The sequence below is a fragment of the Plecotus auritus genome (genome assembly GCF_963455305.1).
Source record: "Plecotus auritus genome assembly, chromosome: 2".
Taxonomy (NCBI): domain Eukaryota; kingdom Metazoa; phylum Chordata; class Mammalia; order Chiroptera; family Vespertilionidae; genus Plecotus; species Plecotus auritus.
The window spans coordinates 50,172,849-50,190,280 of record NC_137771.1 but is presented as its reverse complement, the minus strand read 5'-3'; the positions used below and the strand labels follow the sequence as shown (position 1 = coordinate 50,190,280).

General features: G+C 45.0%; 1 protein-coding gene across 1 annotated transcript in view; it reads left to right on the top strand.

Moving 5' to 3' along the window:
* The first annotated feature begins 8,798 nt into the window (after window positions 1-8,798).
* GNG12 (G protein subunit gamma 12) overlaps window positions 8,799-17,432 on the top strand; it is a 121,275-nt gene continuing 112,641 nt past the window's right edge. The window contains exon 1 of the mRNA XM_080656217.1: window positions 8,799-8,948. The gene's annotated coding sequence lies outside the window, so the exon portion shown is untranslated. The remainder of the gene's footprint in view (window positions 8,949-17,432) is intronic.

The following is a 17,432-nucleotide window of genomic DNA, read 5'->3' as shown; positions in this document are numbered from 1 at the left end:
GAACAACCTAAAAACAGACAAAATATATGAAATAACAGTTTGCAAAACACTATATTTCAGGTGACAAAAGGACAGTGATCCCTGAGAGATGGGGAGAATCCTGTAAGTCCCCGTGTACTGCCCTGACGGAGCTTCCAGGCCACAGCAGAGAGGGGGTGTTTACAAAGAACCTGGTAGATTCCTTGTGAGGAAATGGGGATGAGAGTTCGGGAAGATCAAGGCAACTGGGAGTCACAGGACAGAGACCCAGAGAGAAGAGCGCCAAACAGAAAGAGAACCCTGAGACAGGAAGTAGGTCCCCCTTACGCAGGATGATGCCTGTGATGAGTAGGAGGAGGGATGATGAACTCATGCAGGCGAAGCAGCTGCCCAAGGCCAGGGGAAGAAGCTTCTGTCAGGGTTAGAGATACCTGTGCCTGATGCTCACTCAGGGTCCAGAATGATGCCTCTTCCCACCAGACCAGAAAACCTTAAGGTTTATGGAGCACTGAGTAGACATGCAGGTCTTGCTTCAATAGGGGGGGAATTAGCCCTAGAGTGAAAACTGTTCCAATTCTGCTGAATCAATCTTAAGAGCAAGATCTAAAAAGATAAATCTGTTTCCAAGTAACTTAACTATATTCCAGAACAGAGCTCAGGGCTATTTATAGGAACACAAATATATCCAGAATGACCCATTAGAGACCACTGGAAGTAGATCCATGCCCAGTTGGTACGGAGACCACACATGACTAATAATTATATGAAAATGTGCCCAACCTTCCTAGAAACCAAGGAAGTAGCAAAGAAAACAGCTAGGCTCCTGGGGAGAGTTTACATAAGAGAGGAATGTGGTCAGAATATGCTAAAATAAGGCATCTCTTTTACCCCTAAACTTTTAAGGTGGTATGTAATCTCGGGGTAGTTTCAAGGCCGAAATAGGCCATGTTTTTATTTTTTAAAATGCTAAGATAATAGAGTAAAAGCAGCAAGAACAAGTCCTGGCATTGTTGTTGGTATCACTCTGTGATCTCAGTATTTCTAGGGGAATGCTGGCATACTAAAACAAAACAAAGCAAAACACATTTTAATCACATTTCCTGAGATTCCCTCGCACTCTGGAAAAACATTTTAGATATTTTTGAGAACCATGCAGTGTCAATTGGAGACTTGCACAGAGGTTGGAGACTTGGTATTTTCCATTCTCACCAGAATTTAGAGCTAAATGAGATTACTATCAGAGCGCCAGAGAAAATACTTCCAATCCCCATCACAACTTAGCTCCCAGGTCCTCATCGTCTACCGGGCTGCTTTGCTTCCCTTCCTGACATAGCAGGGGCCTTATATTTTCTTCAGGAAAGACCTGGGGTAAGTTGACATAGAGAACATTTCTGTTGAACCATTTAATTACTTAGTATCTGAGTGCATTCCACATCAAGGCCATCATCCAGTTCCTCTGGCCAAGTTCTGGAAATGAGCAAGGGCCTGGCAGCGCTCGGGCTGGCATTGGTTATCCTTGCTTGAGTGGTTTCTGTAAGTGGGAGCATTCCTGGTACCACTGACAGTAAAGGGGACTCATCCCAAACCTATTCTGTGTACCTGGAAGCCAGGTGGATTATGCGGGAGGGGAAGCTTGAAGGAAAACTGGAGGAAAGTGTGATGGAGGAATGAGGGATGAGCAGGGATTTGTCCCACCCAGTTCCCCGTCTTTTCCCCTGAGAACCTGACACCTTCCTTTCCTCCACAGCTCCCCTGGCTTTGGGACCTCTCCCTCTTGCCCCACAATGATTTATTTTGTCCAGGATTTCCTCAATCATTCTTTCTTAGAGAGACCTGAGCCAGAAGGAGAGAAAAACCTCAGTCTTCCACCTCGTGTACCCTTATCTGAGGGTCAAAACAGAGAATATGGCCCAGCTGGCGTGGCTCAGTGGTTGAGTGTTCACCTATGAACCAGGAGGTCACGGTTTGATTCCCAGTCAGGGCATATACCTGAGTTTCGGGCTCAATCCCCAGTTTGAGGCATGCAGGAGGCAGCCAATCAATGATTTTCTCTCATCATTGATGTTTCTATCTCTCTCTCCCTCTCCCTTCTCCTCTGAAATCAATAAAAATATTAAAAACAAACAAAAAAACAAAACATGGAACATACTGGTGACCTTATCTCATTGGAAAAATGGGAAGAAATAAGTCAAGCAGAAGGAGGAAAAGGAAGAGCAGGAGGACCAGGCAGAGAAAAGGGGGAGTAGGAGGAGAAGAATAAGGAAGGGAAAGAAGGGCAGGAGGAAGGAGAATACATGAACTACCCAAATAATGGTATTGTCACTTTCCTCTGTCATTACAATCACTACTCAGAACTGGGAGGTACTTTCAAATAAACAGACTTTTTTTTTTAAATAGAAAATTTGGACACATTGAAAGCTGAAGAACTAGTAATATCTAGGTTGCAATTTGCCATAATGAAAAGGATTTCTAGTTTAATTATCTACACAAGGGTTGCCACACTTCTTCTCTAAAGAGGCCCATATTTTAGGCTTTTCAGGCCATAAGAGCTCTGTCACAACGATTCCACTCAACCATTGTAAAGCAAAGGTGGCCAAACACAATAGATAAATGAATGGGTGTAGTTGTGTTCCAATAAAACTTTATTTACAAAAACAGATGAACAGTGGCACCAATCTCTTATCTACACAATGCCTTTTCCCCTCTTTATATAATATGAAAAAAGACACTTGTAATGTGAAAAAAAAAACATTATTCAGAATAAAATTATACATTCACTGTAAAAAAATAAATTCATGCTGTATAAAAAAAGTGTAGGTTACCCCAAATCCCACCATCCTGAGAAAATCACTGTTAACATTTGGCAAAAGAATTGCAGATAGCCCAGCCAGTGTGGCTCAGTGGTTGAGCGTTGACCATGAACCAAGAGGTTGTCAGTTCAGGTTTGATTCCCGGTCAGGGCACATGGCTGGGTTGTGGGCTCAGTACCGGTGGGAAGGGTGCAGGAGGCAGCAAATTGATGTTTCTCTCTCATCAATGTTTCTATCTCTTTATTCATCTCCCTTCCTCTCTCTCTAAAGTCAATAAAAACATTTTTTAAAATAAATTGCAGATATATGGACGTGTGTGTGTGTGTGTGTGTGTGTGTGTGTGTGTGGTGTGAGTGCTTTTTTGTACATTCGTAGGGAATTCTATACATGCTCTTTCATAACCTGAAATGCTCAAAAATTTTCGTATGAATATAGTTTGATCTACATCTTTTCACAGGGTTCTTTAGATGGAGGTGCCATGTCTTGTTGGTAGATATTGGGTTACTTCCCCGGATGTCCCTTACATCTCCACTTCCTAGTTGAGTACTGGTTGAACTCCTCCAATAATGGGAAATTCACTAATTCTGGAGCTCAATTATTTGACTTCTAGGCAACAGTGTTTGAGAACATACCTTCTCTAAAACTAGAGGGCCTGACACTGTCACAAGCCAGAAAGCTCATATTGAGTTAGTAGTCATCTAACTTGAGTTAATGCCTCAATTTGGGGCTAATCCCATCCAGACCTCCAAAGGCTCCCACCTACTTGAGGATGGAACTGTGTTAAATTGCCTACTGATCTGTAGCCAGTTTGGGCCATAGCTCCTGCCTGTGGGAATACATGTTTCAACAAGTCACTTGGGAATTTCCAGGATGTGGGTACTTCTCTCTGACCTAACTTCTACATGGGAATATGGCAGCCTCTGACGGAGCAGAAAAACCAGTTTGTGAAACACTTACCCGGGTAATCTATTCAAAAGGAGGCAGCTCTCCATAACTTCTAGGACAGGTCCAGACAAAGAGTGTGGCTCTGTGCAATAGAATGAATAAAACCCTTAAGAAGCAAAGCTGATATCCCAGAATATTGCTCCGAAGCCTATGAAGACCTGGTCACCTACAGACAGACTGATTTGCCTCATTTTTCATCTTTTTCATGCATATCTGACTGATGCTTTAGTGAGGGTGTTGTTATTGCTTATTAAGTAGAAGTTCACAGAAGTAGAGCTTCACATCTGAATTGCAGCTAATTTTAAAAATCTGTTGTCCTGAGTCATAAAATCATTTCTCTTGCTTGCTTTGTGAGGGATTGTGCAGCAAAGAACGCCATCTCTTTTAAAATTGTAATTTTCATAGAATTCAGATGTTAGAGACCATTCTCTTACAATCTCTTTATTTTAAAGACAAGAAAAGGCCCGGTTAAGTGATTAACCAGGTTAGGTAATTGCCCTAAATTCAAAGTTTGTTAGTGACCAAGTCAGAACCTAATGCCAAAGGCTACACCTCATAACGGGTAATATTTTACTTCACTTACTACACTGCTACTCTCTCATAGGCAACTGCTTTGTTTGTTTGTTTGTCTGTCTGTCTTGAGAGCCATTGGAGGGGTGGAAAATAGTTGGGCCAGGCATAAAAAGAGAAGGGAAAAATGTTTAAGATAAGTCTGGGGGGTGGCGAGGGGAGGAAATTAAATAGGCTCAGGATGAGAAAGGTAAAATTGCAACCAAAAATTGCCCAGGTGCTACATGGAGGAGAAAGGGGTTAAGCCAGGGGTGGGCAAACTTTTTGACTTGAGGGCCACAATAGGTTCTTAAACTGGACCGGAGGGCCGGAACAAAAGCATGGATGGAGTGTTTGTATGAACTAATATAAATTCAAAGTAAAGGAGTGGAGGGGAGAGCAAGAGAACCGGATAGAACAGCCGGATCCGGCCCGCGGGCCGTAGTTTGCCCATGGCTGGGTTAAGCCCTGGGCTGGGTTCCTGTTATGACTGACTGTAAACCCAAGACAGATCTCAGAGATAACCAATAGAATGCACACTGCGGAGCTAATCCCAGACCCCTGTTCAAGGCTAACAACATATTCCTGGGCTGCTGGGAATATTAGTTCCTGGCCACTCACATCTGTGTCAACCAGCAGGCACTGCCCTCAGTGAACTGCTTTGACCATGACCACACCTCTTCCCCGGGATGCAGAATATGGAGATACAAAGGCCCAGTCCCCTGGAGTCAATTTGGTCCAACTCTGAAGAGCCACCCAACTTCAGTCCCCACTGACTGCAGGGCCAGCTATAAGCATGTTGAGCGGCAGCTTCTCCTTCTGCCCCTGCCAGTCTCACTTCCTTACGGGTGTATCTTTCTAACCACTTGCCCAAAAACTTTCTTCTTGCAGTCTATGTTTCTAGGCAGCTCAATCCAAGATACCACCCACATTCACATGTTATGGGTATCACTCAGAATTGGGACTAAAACCCAGGTTTCCTACATCATCATCTCATTAACCCAAACCATTCTCAACTGCTATACCTCTATGGCCAAAGCTCTTTTTACATACAACTTGACATAACCCAGCCCTCTACCAGGAGTGGCCTCCCAAGATGTGGGATACTGACCATCAGTGTATTATACAAGTCGATTGGATGGTACTTGTATGGGCTGGTGTTTACTCTACTAGTTGTTATCTTAGCTTGGGATTCCACAGAAGCAGACCCTGAGATGGGGACTCACGTGAAAATGATTTATTAGCATCCAGGCCAGCTTCATTGACGTACAGCCTATAGAGTCTCCCACATACACCTGTGAGGTCACACAGGGCCCAGTACTTGGTTTAATACCCTTGAAATTCTTAATTTATTAAAATTTTAAAAATCTTGTATTGAGCCCTGCAAATCATATAGTTGGTCCTGATTAGGACATGTTCCTAGGAAACAGAGATAGGAGAATGGGAAGTGGGATCCGGAAAGGTAAGAAAGGCAAGCAAGAATAGGTAAATGGGATCAAATATATGGTGACACTTAGTGGTGAACATGTTATAATGTATAAGTTATCTACATATTTAAAAGCCTAAGCAACAGGCCGACCGTCCGACCATTTGAGTGTCTGACCGGTAGCTATGATGCACACTGACCACCAGAGGGTAGGAGCTGCCGAGCTGCGGTGACTTGTCAGCTGTGGTTCTCAGGTGACGCACCTGGAACCAGAGAGGAGAGAGCCCAATTCCGGGGAGCATCACCAGAGAACAACCCTCTCATAATCCAGGACCCCTCAGGGGATGTCGGAGAGCCGGTTTCGGCCAAATCCCCACAGACCAGGCCTAGGGACCCCACTGGTGCACAAATCTATGAACCAGGCCTTTAGTTGAATTATAATGTTGTACACCTGAAACTTTTATGTTGTTAATCAATGTTACCTTAATAATAATAAAAATAATGTGATATCCAGCCAGGTTCCATAAGGGAAGGGAGAGAATTTGGCCCAGTCTTGGAGGGAGCTCTGTAAACAGTGGAGATCCAACCTAGAGTTGTCCTGACTGCAGGAATTGGACTATTTATACCCTCATGTCCCTTAGTCATTGGAAAAGGCTGGGCTAGAGGCAGGGACACATTGCTTCCTAGTTACTTTCAGCTGTCCCATGAGCAGGCAAAGCAAACCCTGCAAGCTAAGGGTGGTGCTCTGACAAGGGGAGCAGGTCCTAGTGATGAGAATGAAAGCACACCTGAAACCAGTGTGCACAAAATTCAACAAGGTCAGAGGGAGGGAGTATGGCAGAACACTGACACCAATTGCTAGAGTTAGGCTTGTACTTAATGTGATCCAGGGTGAGAGACACGCTTGCCTATCAAACCCAAGATTTAATGGGTGAAATTACTAATAGCAAGGCAATATATGTAAGAAATAACAAAAGTAAGCCAATCAAAAATATAAATGAAAAAATCATATAGGAGGTACAATGATATGAAGGTGAAATATGAGTGGCTGAAGTTTGGACACATTGGCAGAATGGAAAGAACAGTGGATGCAGGACCGTGGGTAAAGCACAGAGTCTGGAGCCAGGTGCCTAGGGTATGAATTCTGGTTCTGCTACTTTTGGACTACATGGCCTACCATCCCTGTGTCTACCTGCTAGGGTAAGGAGGATTAAAAGAGTTAATATATATATTTAAAGCGACATCTGCCAAGTAAGTATTAGCTCTTATTACCCCGCCTACTCCGTGCCTCTCAAACTATCTGTGGTATTTCATTTTAAATCTGTTACAGTTGATGCTTTTATACAACATGATACAGAATGGATAATGAGAAAATGAAATAGGAGACATACAAAAAGCAAGGCCATATTTTTAGTTATTAAAGTCAACAGGCAGAAAATTACTCAGTCAAATTGCTATAAAAGTTTCTATTTGCTCATCTTCAACTCCTATGCTCATCCCATTACAGATGGGTCACAGGTCCCAGACTGTCCCTGTTCTATGGACCAGTGGACTTTGAATAGCCCTGGATTAGAAAATCTTCAGTAAGCCACTTAAGTTTTTGATGTCTCAGTTTTTAGGTTTTTGCAAGAGCTGAATGAGCTTATGCACTTATGAAACTATAGAGTGCCTCATAAATGGAAATTGCTGGTAGGACTGTAGGAGTTGATTCTGTAATCTGTGGCCAAAAGATAGAAACTCCAGGGTATGATAGTATCAGTCCCTGTTGGCATCACACTGTTCTGTATAGGCATATGCTTGGAGGTGTCAGGCTCTGTAACTCAGTCAAGCATTTTCTACCACTGTACAATGCAGGAAATAAAGGGCTCCCCTGGCAGGCTGTGGCTTGCACCCCAACAACTACTGCCATCCACAGGTGGCTACAGCCACACTCCTGGGGCAAAGCATCCAAACAGAAACTTCCTCTACCTGCAGCATCCCTTCTGCAGCCTGGTCAAGTGATTTTACCAGAAAGATATTTGAGTAGCGGTCAGAAAGAAAGAGTGAAGATAATGTCCTTACTACACTAGGCCTCACTTCTCTTCAGTGGGTGAAACTCAACTCAGACATCCCTCACCAATGCTCTTAGACTCCATTTTCAAGTATGGACTCTGCCCACACTGGTTCTAAGTGTCCTACTTTGGCCTCACCTTCTCTTTTATCTCCACCCTGTCAAACGAGAAAGCAGATATTTAGGGGTATGTGGGGAGTTGTCTAAGTAATAAGATTTCTGAACATCTGGTTTTTTTTTTTACTTTCTGCACACCCCACCTGATTCATCTTGGTTTCTCCCCATCATCTTTAAGGCAATGTGTGGAACGTAGCAGGTGCTCAGTAAATGTTCATTGAATGACTCTATGTACCAATCGTTTGAAGTCTGTGAAAACAGAAGTGGCTCTTCAAACTAAGGACCCTGAATCCATCCAGAAGAAAACGCAGCCAAATCCAATGAATCCATTACGCAGAACTCTGCCATTTGGGGCATTAGGAAACACACATTTCATGGGAGAGAGATGGACCTGAAGCTCATAATGGGTGCATGTACTTCAAATACAACAATCCACAGATGTCTCTCCACTTTCTGGGAAACAAAATCTCTCCGTGGCCCCAGGGCCCTTTAAATTTTACTGTGACTGTTTTCTTAAGAAATTCCTGGAGCGGAGCCTAACTTTGGTGTAGGGGGTTGGCAGCGCGCATATTGGTGGCCCAGGGGACTGTTGGCATCAGGGTTGGCGAGGAGTTCGCACGAGAAAGAAACTCCCGAGAAGTCAGAGCAGCCCCCTGGAAGTCAGCGAAGTGGGGGGCCCCGAGAGTCCTTGAACTCCAGGGCTTCCGTGGATTCGGGAAAGGACAAATGAGAATGGCCAAAGCGGCCAGATGTTGGCGGAGTTTCACAGCTCCCGACCTACCCCCTCTGCCCGCCGGGACGCGACAGGGGTCGGAGTCCGAACCCGGGAACGTTCTGGGCGTCTGGGGCAGAGGGAGGGCTCGGGCCGCAGAAAGGAGTCCCGGCCGCCACCGCCCCGCCCGTCGGGCTGTCCGCCCCGCCTACCTCGAGCGAGGCGGGGCCAGGGCGGGAGAAGAAGAAGGAGGAGGAGAGGTCGGAGCCGTCTCCAGGAGCCCTTAGAGACCGAGTCCCCGGCGGCGGCGGCGGGGCAGCCACCGGCAGACAAGGGAGCACCCAGCGGTGGACGCAGGTGGTGAGTAGGGCCCCCGCGGGGACAGAGGCGCAGCGCGGGGCGTCGGTTGGCCAGCTCGGGGGCCGCCTCCGAGTTCCCGGTGCTGGGAAGCGAGATGGAGGGAGGGGACGGAGGAAGGGAGGAAGGAGGGAAGAGTGTCCCGGAGGGCGGGGACTGGTCGGGGCCCTGGTCGCCAGAGAAGGGGATGGGGGAGGGAGGGCGAGGGACGTCTAGAGCGGGGACCGACGGCGCGCTCGTCTTGACTGGCTCAGCCGGAGGGCGCGGGGAGCCAGGGGCCCTTCGGGGCTGGGGCTGGGGTAGCGGCGCCTGGGGTGAGGGGCGGGGGGCACGGGAGCCGGGGGAAGGTCTCCCAGCTCGTTTCCTCGCCCGCCCCGGGCCGTGCGCCCCGAGCCGGTTCGGGGCTGGGAGGCTCCCGTGTTCCCAGCACTGGCTTGGCGGTGGTGCCAGGTTTGGGAGGAGGGCCAGCTTCTGGGGGCGACCTGGCGCCACGCCCCTCTTCCCTACTTTCTTCCGCTCTTTCTGGGGACTGGCCCGCGGGTGCGTAGCCCTGGAACCCGCTGGGCGCGTAGCCCTGGAACCCGCTGGGCGCGGAGGGTCTGGCGGGGAGATAGCGGGTCGGAGAGAGGAAGACCCAGAGCGCACACATCCCGCCAGGGACCCCGAGCAGGTGGTGACCCGAGAGGGTATTGGCAGGTGATAGGTACATGGGGAAGCATTCATGTACTCGGACACGAATCTTGCGTGATTAAAAATTAAAAAATAAGAGTATTGCCGGGCACTTATTGCGTGGATCAGGGCTACGTTTTTCCCCCACTTTATTATTTTCTAAGTGTTAACCAGGGCATATCAATGAAAGCTAATTTTCAAACGCTGTAGCTCACGTCTCCGACACTCACTTGTCCCTCGCCTTACGTTTGTGTCTTGTAAACTTGACTTACATCATTCATAACTTTCGAAAAGGAACTCGTGATTCTCGATAAATCACTGCCGCGGAGTCAAACTTGGAACAACTGGGGATCTAAGAGGAGGAATTGCCGAGGCCTGTCATCCTGTGGTCACCCCTGTCCCCGGGCGCGGTTGTATGTATACAAACAAGTGCATAGAGGAGGAAATGGACAAAACCGGAGAAAAGGGAGGTCCCCTGTACCCACGTGTCAGGGCACGTTTAATGGCTGCTCCGAGTGGAAACAAACCGGGAATTTATTAGACCGTGTGGAGTTGGAGAAACTTCACATGACCAGCTTCCTTCCCATCAGTTATCCGCCCCCCCCCCCTGCCCCCCCTTGTCTTTGCGGACGGACGCTGTTTATATTTCCTGGGGCTGTTGCAGCTTCGTCTGAATGGATTGTCTATAATGAATCTTTTGGATGTTGTCAGCGGCAGGGTCTGTATCTGTGTGTTCTCTCTTTGGAAAGCGGAGTTTGCCGTGGTTTTTAAAGCGCTAGTCCCGTTACTGCACCATCGTTGGTGCTCCTCAGCTCTCCCTGTAGATCCTCCAGGATGGCGGCCCTCACCTAGGAGAACCAGGAAGGCAGGCAGCGCTGGAGTGACGGGTTGGGTATTACTATTGCCAAAACAATCACATTCAAGTAAGGAGCTGGTGTGTGTTTTTTCAAATCAAATTGTATGTATTAGCAAGTCCCCTTTCCAATAAACACAAATGATTCACACATCACATACTTTTTCAAAGTAATCAAACTTTTTATAGAGACTTAAATGATAAAAGGACTTCAGGATCAAATGTTCAGTCCCTTTGAGTGCCCTAACAGTTAACTAGCATCATAAAACCTTGGATTAGAGCCAAAAAAAATACTGTACGGCCTATAAGAACTGTGACTTTAAACCTTATAAAAAATGCACTCATATGTTTATATTTTTGCAGTGGTATTTTTTACTGTGCTTAACCTAGGGTAAATTCACCAGGTATTGAACCCCGACAGCATTTAGATTTGTGTAGAAATACATAAATACGTGAATCTGTGCTTTACAAGAGACTGAAAAGATTAATATTATAAAAATTTTCTGTGTAGCATGCTCCAGGCTCGTTTGAAAGACTAGCTCCCTAACAACAAAATTTGAGGTGTCAGGCTTGGGTTGTTGTCACTTGTTGAAGAAGGAGTGGTTTGTCAGGTGTGACAGCTAAGAGCTTCATAGTGAAAACACTTGAGGAAATGGTTAGGTAATTCAAGATTAGTTCTTGTTTTTTATGTTGAAAACCTCTCTCTGAGAAAAACAACATTCACGGGGATGCGGGGGGGGGGGGGGGAAGATAAATGGTGATGAAAGGAGACTTGACTTGAGGTGGTGAATGCACAATATAATATACAGATGATGTGATGTATTATAGAATTGTACACCTGAAACCTATACAGTGTTATTAACCATTGTTAGCCCAAATAAACTCAAGAAAAACGAAAATTCACATTTAGAATTATGTCATTTATTGTGTTGGATTTGTAATGGGTGTGTTGTTTTCTTTTTTAATTTTATATGTCAGCTTAAGCTCAAGCTAGGGAGGTAGATTGTGGAAGTCAAATAAAATTTTTCTGAGGCCTGATTCGGAAGAGAAGCAGTTTAACGGTGGTTTGTGGTGTGGGTTTTGGTGTCATGCGGACAGACCTGGATCCGAATCTCAGTTATTTAACCTTTTTCAGTTTGCATTGTAAAGTGGGGATGACGGCGGTCTCTATTTCTAGGGCTTTTATGAAAGTACATGAATCTTTGGAAAACACTTTGCACCTAACACAGTTAATGTCTGAATTATTAGATATTTTCTGATCTAGCTGACTTTGGCAGCAGGCTCTTGGATAAATTATAAGATGGCAGCTAGAACCTTCAGGAAATGCTGGATAGTGTGATTTTAAATCCCAAGAAGGTGCCTGATGTTACAGATGGGTAGATAGATGATAGATAGATGTAAAATATTTGTGTACATATGTGTGTTACGTTTCTCCCACAGTGATATGGATAATTATGTTTAACGGATTAACAGTTTCAGTATGCTTTTAGTTAGTGTTCAAGTTACAGATGTATAATATTTTTTAGAATTAGGCAGTCAGAAACATTTCATTAATCATATTTAAATTTAAAGAGAATTTATATATTTCAAATAGTCCTGTTTATTAGCCCTGTATAGGAAATTAAACCAGGAACAGAAGTATTTGTCTTTAACCAAGTATGACTTTTAGTTAAAATATGAAGAAATGTGACCCAGGGGTATCCAGCTATTTACTTTCTCATGCAGTGATGTCCAGTGCCAACAGATAAGCCACAAGTAGTGTTTAGGGCTGATTGGGAATGTTTAGTAAACGTTTTGTAAAAGCCTTATGACTGATGATAAACTTCCAGGGGAATGCATGTTCAGTTAATTCAGGAAATTGACTCATCATTGAAACATTTGCAAAATTTTGAAAAATGCTTTCATCTTTAAAAACAAACCCTTTTATAAGTGCCTTTTGTTTTTCTTAATGTACATTGGGTGTAAAGGATTGGACTGATTGGGGTCATAGCTCGTGCTACAAATGGCTTCTCATGTTACTAATTGTTCCACAGGGACACAGAGATGGTGCTTTATAATATTTTAAAATAGCTGTAAAGGATATAGTGTAGTTATGAATCATTTCTTGGCTATCACATTGTACTCTGAAGCAGTGGAGGACTTGACTGAATAAATTATTGATTCTTTTTACTCCTAGAACAAACATCGTAGCATAGTGATGGATTCCTGGCTCCTGCCTCTGGGTGTGTAGAGTGTGGCAAGTTACTTAATATCTCTGTGCTTCAATGAGGTGTTGTGAGGAAGTCATGAATCAATCTGTCTAAAGCATTCAGAACAGTGCCTGATACATAGACTATCTATAATAAAAGTGTAATATGCTAATTAGACCGGACATCCTTCCGGACAACCTTCCGGACGAAACCGAGGCAGCAGGGAACAAGGCAGAGGCAGCCGCCCACGGCAGCGGGGGCCAAGCCCCTTGCATGAATTTCATACATCGGGCCTCTAATGTTCAATAAATATTAATGTTAAATTATTACTTACTGAAATTTTCTTTCTAAATGTTATATAATGAGCATGTATTAACAAAGCTCAGTATTTTTAAAAAATCCTGCCAAGCAGTACTTATGAAGTAAGAGAATATACTTAGGCAATTGTCATTGCATCTTTTAAATGTGAAATGTGACATAAGTTAATCCTCCTAGATCTCAATCTTATTTTCCTTTCTTATTAGAAACTTAAAAAGAAATCAATAATCCATGAAGTCCATGTTTTCTAGGTTAAGTAGGGAAAGGGCAATGTGCACAGTTAGAGAGCATTATTACAATTACAACCAGGTTTTATAAAGCTTGTGCATAAACAGAAAGTCTAGAAGAACATCCAGACAAATGGATGATGGGATTCTGATCTTTTCCCCTTTTCTCTCCCCATTTTCCCCAATGAGCATGAATCCTATATAATAAAAGCCTAATATTCTAAGTGTCCAGTCATCCAGTCGGCCGTTCAACCAATCAAAGTGTAATATGCTAATGATATGTTAAGGCTGCTCAACTGTTCACTATGATGTGCACTGACCATCAGGGGCAGATGCTCCAACTAGTAGTAGGTCAGCTTGTTGCTGGGGTCCGGCGGATCGGGACTGAGCAAGACAGGCCAGACATGCCCTGGAGCCCTCCTGCTGTCCCTCTCCCACTGGCCAACCTCCTGCGTCCCTCCCCAGCCCTGATCGTGCACGAGTGGGGTCCCTTGGCCTGGCCTGTGCCCTCTTACAATCTGGGACCCCTCAGGGGATATCGGAGAGCTGGTTTCAGCCCGATCCTGCAGGCCAGGCTGAGGGACCCCACTGGTGCATGAATTTGTACACCGGGCCTCTAGTATATAATAAAAACAATCCATTTGTGTAACAGTTACTCAGTGTAAGTTCTGATTTATTAGCTACAAATAGCAGGATTTTGTTACTGTTTTAGAAAAAACACACCAGCCCACATAGCAGTTAAATGTCAAAACCTTGGTAGTGAGAACTGTTTAGCAGTACAAGAAAGGTTCTTTCAGAAGTTTGCAAGTTTATCTTTTACAAGGTGTTTGCAATTAGGCTCCGTAAACAGACGTAGTCCAACAACCTTGACTATGGAAATTGTCACGGCATTGATGAGCTGCATGCACACAGCACCTTCAGCATATCCGATGCCTGCCAGACAGTCACAAGGATATCGCAGTGCACTTAATTTAACAGGAAAGTTCGATAGCTAAAAAATACTTCCGGCAGAATTGTGTGACTCTGTTTATTGAGCTGTTCTACATCCTGGGCCCAGGTCTAAGCCCTTTACATACATGGTCTTGCTCAGTCTTCTCAACTGAGAAGGAGGAAGCCAAGGCTCCCTCAGTGGCCAGACCAGAAGTCGACCCAGAGTTTTTCAACTCCACGCACCACTCAACTAAGCACTGTGCTAAGAGCTAAAGTGGAGGTGCATCCAGCTTCTCTTACGGTTGGGATGACCCACCTGAGAATTATCATTGCCTTTCATTGGTCTCACCCTTCTTCAGCCATAGATGTTGAAATTTCTAGAATTGTGTCAGAGACCCAGCAGGACTGAAGTGATCTGTGAAATCAGCCTCTCCCTCCCCTGCATTCCCAAAGAGGGCTTGAGAGTCCAGATGAAGGAACTGGCCTGCTAAGTCCTATTCTAGAACCAGCTCAGACCAATCGGTCCTCATCCCTGTCCTCACCCCTTTTCCTCTTTTAGGAATGAAAGGAGAATGATGAGCAGGTGGCTTGGATCCCGGGCAGAGTGTGGAGGTGACTTGACTGAAGGTTACTTCTGGCTGAATTATTCCACTTATTGCCGAGTCTCTTGAAAATCATTTCTAGTGTCACTTAAATGTTTGGTTTATCATGTCAGGCTTTATTGGGTATCATAAAAGTGCTTAGCTGTGAGGGTCTGGTTGCCATCCTCTGACAGGGAGGGTTTTTGTCTTCTTTTAATGGGCCTGCATTTCAGAGGATTACTGTATAATAAAAACCAGGGTGTTGCAGACTCTTAGGACTTTTCATACTTTCAACTCTGCTGGAGAATTAATAGCTAAAAGAAGAATTTCTTTTAGGTCTATCTTAGTAAATCAGTGGCTAAGAATCTTTTGCAATTTTCCTCATTCATTGATTATAAGCAGGTGATTTTGGAGCCAGAGGGATAGGAGGCCTTTCATCCCCGTGTGCTTTCTTACGGAATAGACTATCATTCCCCTTGCAATTAATGTCATGTAATTGACATAGATCCTGTTTGGTTGACTCTGGAGAAAGCATAACTTTTGATTTAACTTGGGTTGGCGTCCTCACAAATGCTCACTGGAGTGGGTTCTGAATCAGCCTTCCTCTCCGCCTTGCATTCTGTATATAGAGAGTTGCCTTCATTCCAATAGCTGTATGCAAACCAACATGAACCCTGTGGGGTGGAATCTTGACTTTACTGATATAGAATAATCAGGCTTTTATTTAGCTGCAGATTACCAGCCAAGATGTCCCTGAGCACTGGATAGTAAACCTTCAGCTCCACTGGGGACCCTTTGACTAAGACCCCAAGCTTTCAGTGACCTCAAATTTTATCTGCTTGCCGAAACCGGTATGGCTCAGTGGATAGAGCGTCAGCCTGCGGACTGAAAGGTCCCAGGTTCGATTCCGGTCAAGGGCATGTACCTTGGTTGTGGGCACATCCCCAGTAGGAGGTGTGCAGGAGGCAGCTGATCGATGTTTCTCTCTCATCGATGTTTCTAACTCTCTATCCCTCTCCCTTCCTCTCTGTAAAAAATCAATAAAATATATTAAAAAATTTTTTATCTGCTTTTCAGGGAGAAATTACTGCAGAGGAACATGGTTTAGCTCTCAACATGAGCTAAATAAACCTAAGGATGGAAAGTGGAGTCAAAATCCAAGAGCTGCTTGGGCTTTATTAAGACTCAGTGAGGACTTGATTGATATAAAACCATCACACCAGTTTAGTCAACCTGAATCTCGGGCAAATTGGGCAAGTGTTGAAACCAGCACTGTCCTGTACTGAAACCTTTGAGTTATTAGTCTGTTGCTGGCACAGGAGACCATCTTCACATGAGTGTATAAGGTCATGATCAGCTGCTTAGACAAATTGTTAGGGAGGGTTGGATGTCTGGCCAAGGAGCCAGAAGGATTGGATTGTGACTTCCTGACAGGGCTGTCTTGAACCCATGTACAGGTTATTCACTGCCCAAGAGTGCTGGCCAAGGAAACAAGTGGTAACTCAAATCTTCTTAAAGAAACCATGTGTTCTGACTCAGACTGCCTCTGCTAGAGGAAGGGGCACTTCTTTCTGATGCCCTCAAGCCTGCAAGGTCAGGTCCACTAGGAGGGGTTGCCTCTCTCTAACGCCACAAAGTTGTGATGCCGTCAGCAGTCGCATTGCCTCTCACAGACCCTCCAGCCCTTGAAAGCCATGAGCCGGCAGAGTCTGACACATGTAGATGCTTAATAAATGCCAGTGGAACAAAGGAATAAAGCATGTTCTCTACAGCGTGTGCCAGCCACCTGCATGAGCCACTGTTCTTTTTTAATCAAAAAAGTAAAATTGATTGTACTGGCTAGGAATGCCTGTTCAGTGGTTCATGGTCCCTGTGACAGGCTTCAATTCATCATTTCCTAAGACGAGCACTTGGGGTGGTGTTGACATTGCTGACTGTTGGTTGAATGCCAACAACTTGTTAGTGTAGCCTGACACATGCCAGGGTCCCCGCACCCCTTTTGTAGTCCACCCGATGAAGGGAATGCAGTGCTGACTCCTGGGAATGGGCACAGGGGTTCATGTTATCTATTGACCAATGGTGGGCTCTCCCCTTGGGGACAGGATGCAAAGGACAGTGTGGTCGTAGGAGCCTTTGGAACTTACCTATGAGCACTGCTTCTTGTGTAAAAAGACTTTTCTGGTTTAGGAGGTAACAAGTAGGGAGCCTTGTTGCCAAAGCTACCAAAAACTAAGAAAGGGAGCGTGTGTGTGTGTGTGTGTGTGTCCGTCCGTCCGTGTCCGTGTGCCCAGTGCCAGCTGGTGCTTCTTGCAGACCTTTTCTTTTAAGTTGATCCTTTAGAAAACCTACTCTCAGAATTAACTTCCCTCTCCTGGCTCCTCTCCTGGGAGGTGATCTGCACAGCAGGTAGGATCAGCCATGTTTAGTGGATCAAACTGCTAAGGCAGTGGTTCTAAGGATGAAGGTTTGTATTTAGGACCTTGGTCTTCTACTGCTTCATGGAGAGGCTGCACCTTGTGGGAAAAGCCCACAGGCATAGGGAGGTGAACGCCTTTCACATTTAATCTGGTTAAAGATGCAGCTTTCTTCAGCCAAACTCTGATTCCCAAAGCAGAAATGGCTGGAGATAACAATCCCTAACAAGGATTCCCTATAGATTGTTTTTAGATTGCAAACTTAACCTGTTGCATTTACAGTATGATTTCATTTTACAAAATTCC